Below are 8,845 nucleotides of genomic sequence, written 5' to 3' on the forward strand. Positions count from 1 at the left end.
TTATTTTATTTTATTATTTTATTTTATTATTTTATTTTATTTTATTTTATTATTTTATTTTATTTTATTTTATTTTATTTATTTTATTTTATTTTATTTTATTTTATTTTATTTTATTTTATTTTATTTTATTATTTTATTTTATTTTATTTTATTTTATTTTATTTTATTTTATTATTTTATTTTATTTTATTTTATTTTATTTTATTTTATTTTATTATTTTATTTTATTTTATTTTTTATACCCGTCTAGCCCTCAAGAGCAGCACTAGGCAGCTTATACTGCAATAATATAATATTGACAATAATGACACTGTTTATTTCTTTTCTACAGGATATTCATTTTTCATTCATTCATTGCCAAGTTAAATTAATAAGGAACACCTCACAGGCTACTAATATAATATCCTTGATTCCTACTTCGAAACTCTGATGTGCATATGTAATTCAAGTGTGGGTTTCAACTTGTGCATTATAGCTTTGGTCTGCATTGTTGTTTTGGGTTTCTTCAAAAGAACATGGTCAAATCTTATTACAGCCAGACAAATCTTATTACATTCTTTGACCAAGTGACAAAATTAGTGGACCAGAGGAATGCTGTAGATATAATTTATTTGGACTTCAGTAAGGCATTTGATAAAGTAGATCACAACCTACTACTTGATAAGATAGAAAAATGTGGGTTAAATAGCATCACCACCAGATGGATTCGTAGCAGGCTGACAGGCCGTACTCAGCGTGTGGTCCTCAATGGAACTGCATCTACATGGAAGGAAGTGTGTAGTGGGGTGCCCCAGGGCTCTGTTCTGGGCCCAGTGCTCTTCAATATCTTCATTAACGACTTGGATGAGGGGATAGATGGGGAACTCATCAAATTTGCAGATGACACCAAGCTGGCAGGAATAGCCAATACTCCAGAAGATAGGCTTAAAATACATGAGGATCTGGACAGACTCGAACACTGGACGCTATCTAACAAAATGAAATTCAATGGTGAAAAAAGTAAGGTTCTACATTTAGGCAGGAAAAATCAAATGCACAGGTATAGTATAGGTGGTACCTTGCTCAATAGTAGTAACTGTGAGAGGGATCTCTGAGTCCTAGTAGACAATCACTTCAATATGAGCCAGAAGTATGCTGCAGCTGCCAAAAAAGCCAACACAGTGCTAGGCTGCATTAACAGAGGGATAGAATCAAGATCAAGTGAAGTACTAATACCACTTTACAATGCTTTGGTAAGGCCACACCTGGAATACTGCATCCAGTTTTGGTCACCACGATGTAAAAAAGGTGTCGAGACTCTAGAAAGGGTACAGAGAAGAGCAACAAATATGATTGGGGGACTGGAGGCTAAAACATATTGGGAACGGTTGCTGGAATTGGGTATGTGTAGTTTAATGAAAAGAAGGGTGAGGGGTGACATGATAGCAGTGTTCCAATATTTCAGGGGCTGCCACAAAGAAGAGGGAGTCAAGCTATTCTCCAAAGCACCTGAAATCAGGACAAGAAGCAATGGATGGAAACTAGTCAAGGAGAGAAGCAACCTAGAACTAAGGAGAAACTTCCTGATAGTTAGAACAATTAACCAGTGGAACAACCTGCCTCCAGAGGTGGTGAATGCTCCAACACTGGAGGTTTTTAAGAAGAGACTGGACAGCCATTTGCCTGAAATGGTATAGGGTTTCCTGCCTGAGCAGGGGGTTGGACTAGATGACCTCCAAGGTCCCTTCCAACTTCTTCTTCTTCTTCTTCTTCTTCTTCTTCTTCTTCTTCTTCTTCTTCTTCTTCTTCTTCTTCTTCTTCTTCTTCTTCTTCTTCTTCTTCTTCTTCTTCTTATTATTATTATTATTATTATTATTATTATTATTATTATTATTATTATTATTATTATTATTATTATTATTATTATTATTATTATTATTATTATTATTATTATTATTATTATTATTATTATGGAATAACTGTGAAATAAATACTCAACTCATATGTACCACTTTTTCATGTTGGGTCACTAACATGGCTAATTAAGGGATTTTCACCGCATGATTTCTTTTTCTCACCATAGATCCCTTTTATGTGTTTAAGAAGAGACTGGACAGCCATTTATCTGAAATGGTATAGGGTTTTCTGCCTGAACAGGTGGTTGGACTGGATGACCTCCAAGGTCCAACTTGATGATGATGATGATGATGATGATGATGATGAAATGAGTAGATTCTGTCAGACCTTGCTTTATGTACTCCAGTGCAAATCTGATGTTCACATTTATGTGCCCACAATAAAGCACCCAATGGTCTTGACTATTTCTCAAACTGGAACCTCATTGGAGAAGCATGTTTGAAATCCATGTGCAAAGAAATATATAGTTAAACACAATAAGGAGGTGCATTTATATGCAGCGAGATGTAAATAGAGGCACAATGTTCTCTTTAAAAGGAGGCAGTTGGTTTTCCTTTCTAGGCTACACCCACTAACACAAAGTTTGTGCACTTCTCCATCAACTGCCATTAATTCCTCTCCTGCCTCTAGAGAGAGCAAGAATGATCCTGTGGCTCAATGTGTTATCCTTACTAGCAGTCCTCAGAGGTAATTGTTTGCTCTATATTGTGTTTCTCTCCATTTAAATTCTTGTATGAAGGAGAGCTCACTGAAACTCCTTTCATTTTAGGGGTCCGATCTCAAGTCCAGTTGGTGGAGTCCGGAGGAGATGTGAGAAGACCTGGAGAGTCCCTCCGTCTCTCCTGCCAAGCTTCTGGCTTCACCTTCAGCAGCTATAGCATGGGCTGGGTGAGACAGGCTCCAGGGAAAGGACTGGAATGGGTGGCATACATCTATCATGATTCCAGTGGAAAGTTCTACTCAGACAAAGTGAAGGGACGCTTCACCGTCTCCAGGGACAATGCCAAAAGCCAGCTGTATCTGCAAATGAACAGCCTCAAAGCTGAAGACACGGCCGTCTATTACTGTACGAGAGACACAGTGAGAGGAAGTGAATCTGACACCAGGCAAAAACCTTCTCTTCCTTTGAGCTGCTTTCCAAATTGATTTAGTCACAAAAGGTTGAATTGGTATACCGTCATTGAAAAAGTGGCATATAAAAAGTGGCATATAAAACCAGAGAAGAGAAGAGAAGAGAAGAGAAGAGAAGAGAAGAGAAGAGAAGAGAAGAGAAGAGAAGAGAAGAGAAGAGAAGAGAAGGGAAGGGAAGGGAAGAGAAGGGAAGGGAAGGGAAGGGAAGAGAAGAGAAGGGAAGGGAAGGGAAGGGAAGGGAAGGGAAGGGAAGGGGAGGGGAGGGGAGGGGAGGGGAGGGGAGGGGAGGGGAGGGGAGGGGAGGGAAGGGAAGGGAAGAGAAGAGAAGAGAAGAGAAGAGAAGAGAAGAGAAGAGAAGAGAAGAGAAGAGAAGACATTATTATTATTATTATTATTATTATTATTATTATTATTATTATTATTATTATTATTATTATTATTATTATTATTATTATTATTTAAATGTATATGCCGCCCTTCTCCCTAAGGACTCAGGGCGGCTCACAACAATAAAAAAACAAAAAAAACATAGAATACAAAGATTAAAAAAGAATTAAACAATAAATAAGGAAATAAAGGACAATTTAAACCAATAAAAAACAAATTTAAAAACCATGATCAGTCCAGGCCCACTTGTTGGAACAACCATGTCTTCAGGTCACATCCTTTTACTTTTTTCATAGGACTGAAAATTATGTGAAAATCAACCATGTAATAAGCATGGAAGAAAACCTATGAGATCAATGCATTGAGGGGCTCCTTTATACAAAACAACATGTAAATCAAGGGACAATTTCCCCTTTAATTGAGCCAGTTGGCTTCCCTTTTTAGGCTATACCCACCAACACACACTTTGTGTACTTTCCTGAATCCTTTGCCATCCATTCATTTCGGGGAGCCATAATGTTCCTCAAACTAAACCTGGTATTCTTATTAGTAGTCGTCTCTAAAGAATTTTCTACCATTTCCTGTTTTACTGAAGATCTCATTGACCTGATCCTAGGTGGCAAATCTAAAGGTCACTTGGTAGAGTCCGGAGGGGATTTGAGAAGACCTAGTGAGTCCCTCCGTCTCTCCTGCCAAGCCTCTGGATTCACCTTCAGTAACTCCTGGATGCACTGGGTGAGACAGCGTCCAAGGACAGGCTTGGAATGGATTTCAAATATACATCCAAGTTCATCTACCATTTACTATGCTGAGAAAGTGAAGGGGCGCTTCACCATCTCCAGGGACAATGCCAAAAGCCAGCTGTATCTGCAAATGAACAGCCTCACAGCTGAAGACACGGCAGTCTATCACTGCGTGGGAGAAACACTGTGAGAGGAAGTGAATCTAAAGCCAAACAAGAACCTTCTTTGCTTCAGAGCAGCTCTACAGCTTGATTCCACTTCAAGTTCTGGTTTAGTCAATGAGGATTGATCACCATCTAGTAACTTTCTATGGAGATTCTCACTCATCCTGGTCATGGTTGTCCCAAAGGCGCTTTTTCAGGAGGCAACTGGACGTCCTTGATTTTCTTTGAAGACGTTTCGCTTCTCATCCAAGAAGCTTCTTCAGCTCTGACTGGATGATGGAAAATGGAAAGATTTATATTCCTTGAAGACAGCTGGTCATTTTGCCTTCTTTTAGAGAGTGAGGCAGTATGAACGAATTTCCAGAAAACATTGCAGACTACAGGAACCATTTGCGCTTCAGTTTGAGATGCAAAGAAAACTAGAGTCATCCCCAACAGCCTGCACCTGTTTTCAACAGTGAAGGGACCCAGGGCAGAAAACATCCTGCAGCCAAGAAGCTCTCACACACATTTGCACTACTCAGGTGACCCTGAGGACACAGATAAACCTCCAGGTGGCCTCAATTTCTCTCTAAAAAAAGGCAAATGACCAGCTGTCTGCAAGGAATAAAAACCCTTCCATTCCCCACCATCTAGTCAGAGCTGAAGAAGCTTCTTGGTTGAGAAGCGAAAAACAAGGAAGGCGAGTTGCTTCCCGAAAAAGAACCTTTGGATCACCATTTAGTGAGAACTTTAGGACTTTTTTCTTCTGAATATCCAGTTGGAGAGTTTATTTCAGTTTTAGCTTCCTAATGTAGAAGGTGATCTGGCTTCAGAAAAAACCCCCAGAATGGATGGTAGACCTTTAGTATCATGATGGGAGAGTAAAAATGAAAATTTAGGACAATATTTCTAAACATCCAAAGTGCCCCACAAATATTTAGGAAACATCTGGACCTAAAGAATCAAATCAAATCCAATAATCAAATCAAATCAAGTAATCAAATCAAATGAAATAAAAAATAAAATAAGAAAATCAAATAAGAAATAATAAAATAAAATAAAATAAAATAGTAAAATAAAATAAAATAATAAAATTGCATTGAATTGAATTAGAGGTTGAAATATGGATTGATGTCCCTCCAAAGCTGGAGAGTGTGAATTCAAGTCCTCCCTTAGGCATAAAAGCCAGCTGGGTGACTTTGGGCTAATCACTCTCTTTCAGCCCAACCCACCTCACAGGATTGTTGTTTTGAGGAAAACGGGAGTTGTTTGTTGCCTTGAGTTATTTATAACAAGTGACGATAGGAATGAAACTCCTATTAAAAGAACCTGAGATTGGTATTGAACAGATTTGGATAAATAATGTACCCGTGCAATCTCCACTGTCTAGAAAAAATCTAGAATGAAAAAAAGAACAGGGGATCCTGGTATCAATCTACTTCAGACATGTCAAACTCGTGATGTCACTTGACATCGCGCATGATGTGTCCAGCCCGCTGGCTGGCAGTTTGACACTTTTGGTTAGAGGTGTACAGAGAAGACCTAGTTGTCAAATGTTAGAGTTGCTTTCTACTAAACGACCTGGAAGTCAGCTAATTCAGTCCATGGTTCTACGAGATTAAAAAGGAAATAAGAGAATCCTAGCACCACAGGAAATTGAATCCAAAATAGGGTAATACAGTACTTCAAAACATATTTACTATCACAAAACAAAATAACAATTTAGGTCTATCCTAGTCAGGGATAGTTAGGACTACAGGGAAAAAACAACAACAACAACAACATTGCAAGCACTGAGGCCCTGCGTACTGCATCAGCCAGAAAGAAGGCTGACAAAATATCTAAAGATCCCTCAAATCCTGGACATAAACTGTTTCAATGCCTCTCTCAGGATGCTGCTATAAGGCCTTGCATACCAAAACAACTGGACACAACAATAGTTGTTGTTGTTTTTCCCCCCATGCCATCAATCTGCTAAACACCTAACTCCCACAGCACTGTCTTATTCTTAAGGATATTTACTCATGTAGTAGAGCTGCATTGCTGTTATCCTTCTGATCTTCTCATCTTTTTCATCTTCTCATCTTTTCTACTATCTTCTACTATTAATATCTTATGATTTATTACTTGTTGTTTGTATCTTATGATTTATTATTGTATCTTATGAATGATATGAAGAATGGCTGCAGGACTTGGGTTTGGCTAGCCTAAAGAAAAGAAGAAACAGGGATAATGTGATAGCAGTATTCCAGTATTTGAGAGGTTGCCACAAAGAAGAGGGAGTCAAATTATTCTCCAAAGCATCAGAGGGCAGGACAAGAAACAATGGAAGGAAACTGATCAAAGAGAGAAACAACCTGGAATTAAGGAGAAACTTCCTGAGGACAATTATCCAGTGGAACAGCTTGCCTTCAGAAATTCTGGGTGTTCCATCACTAAAGGTTTTTAAGAAGAGACTAGACAGTCACTTGTCTGAGATGGTTCTACTGCTTGAGCAGGGAGCTGGACTAGAAAACCTCCAAGGTCCCTTCCAGCTTTATTCTATTGTCAACTTTGTTGTTTGTAGGTACTCTGAGAACTTATGCACTGGAGACAAATTCCTTGTGTGTCTAATCACTCTTGGCTAATAAAGAATATTTCTATTCCTAAAGCTGTTACTTGTTGTTATTATTAGCTGCAAAGTCATGACCGACCCATCACGACCCCATGGACAATGTTCCTCCAGGCCTTCCTGTCCTCTACCATCTTCTGGAGTCCATTTAGGCTCATGCCTACTGCTTCAGTGACTCCATCCAGCCACCTCATTCTCTGTCGTCCCCTTCTTCTCTTGCCCTCGATCTTTCCCAGCATGAGGCTCTTCTCCAGTGAGTCCTTCCTTCTCATTAGGTGGCCAGAGTATTTGAGTTTCAACTTCAGGATCTGGCCTTCTGAAGAGCAGTCAGGGTTGATCTCCTCTAGGACTGACCGGTTTGATCACCTTGCAGTCCAAGGGACTCGCAAGAATCTTCTCCAGCACCATAGTTCAAAGGCCTCAATTCTTTGGTGCTCAGCCTTTCTTATGGTCCAACTTTCACTGCCATAATTGCAACTGGGAAGACCATAGCCTTGAAAAGCTGTTACTTAGTGAAGTGCAAATCTCCCTTTTATCCTAAAGGATACAGTAGGTAGATAAAAATGCCAAATCAAGTTTAAGAATCTGGCTCACCATGTGAAGAACCATAATAATTTAATTTAATTTAATTTATTGAGATTTCTATACCGCCCTTCTCCCTAGGGGACTCAGGGCGGTTCACAGGGCATATATAAATAACAATACAAAAATTAAAAAACAATTAAATCAATGCCCAAGTTAAAACAAGAATGATAAAACAAGCCTATAAAAACCCATATACCCCCATCAGGCCAGACCCGCTAGTTCAAATAAATGGGTCTTCAACCCGCGACGGAAGGATCGGAGGTCTGATGCCGTCCGGAGCTCAACCGGCAGTTGGTTCCATAATGCCGGAGCACCCACAGAGAAGGCCCTCCCCCTGGGGGCCACCAGTCGACATTCCTTGACCGGAGGCACCCTGAGGAGGCCCTCTCTGTGGGCACGCACAGGGCGGAGGGGAGTCGACGCCGGCAGCAGGTGGTCCTCGAGGTATCGCGGACCCATGCCATGTAGGGACTTAAAGATCATAACCAAAACCTTGAACCTTACCCGGAAGACAACTGGTAACCAATGCAGCTCACGGAGCAAAGGTGTAACATGGGAGTACCGGGAAACTCCCAAGACAACTCTCGTGGCCGCATTCTGTACCAGTTGGAGCCTCCGAGTAGTCTTCAAGGGAAGCCCCATGTAGAGAGCATTACAGTAGTCTAGGCGAGAGGTCACGAGCGCATGAGTGACCGTACATAAGGCCTCCCGGTCCAGATAGGGCCGCAACTGGCGCACCAGGCGAACCTGGGCAAAAGCCCCCCTAGTCACGGCCACTATATGATCCTCCAAAGTGAGTCGTGAATCTAGGAGGACTCCCAAGTTGCGAGCCCTATCCACAGGGGGTAAAAGCTCACCCCCCATAGAAAGAGATGGAACATCCCAGGTGTCCCGGGAAGCCAGAATGTACAGCCACTCAGTCTTGTCAGGGTTGAGTTGAAGTCTGTTCCTCCCCATCCAGACCCGAACCGCCTCCAGGCAACGGGACATCACAGCGAGGGCATCACTGGGGTGGTTTGGGGTCGAAATAAAAAGTTGGGTATCATCAGCATATTGATGATACCCAACTCCAAAACCACGAATGATCTCACCCAGCGGTTTCATATAGATGTTGAACAGGAGAGGCGAGAGGACCGACCCCTGAGGAACTCCACAAGCGAGAGTCCTAGGGGTCGACCTCTGCCCCCCTGCCAACACCGACTGCGAGCGTCCCAGGAGATAGGAGGAGAACCACTGAAAAACCGTGCCTCCCACTCCCAATCCCCTGAGACGCCGCAGCAGGATACCATGGTCGATGGTATCGAAAGCCGCCGAGAGGTCTAATAGGACTAGGACAGAGGAAT

General features: G+C 41.1%; 1 gene segment (V, D, J or C); it reads left to right on the forward strand.

Annotated features, from left to right (window-relative positions):
* Window positions 1-3,933: 3,933 nt before the first annotated feature.
* LOC308676444 (immunoglobulin heavy variable 3-21-like) lies at window positions 3,934-4,350 on the forward strand. The segment is given in 1 exon: window positions 3,934-4,350.
* The last annotated feature ends 4,495 nt before the right edge of the window (window positions 4,351-8,845 follow it).

Source organism: Vipera berus (assembly GCF_964194415.1).
Source record: "Vipera berus genome assembly, chromosome: W".
Classification (NCBI taxonomy): domain Eukaryota; kingdom Metazoa; phylum Chordata; class Lepidosauria; order Squamata; family Viperidae; genus Vipera; species Vipera berus.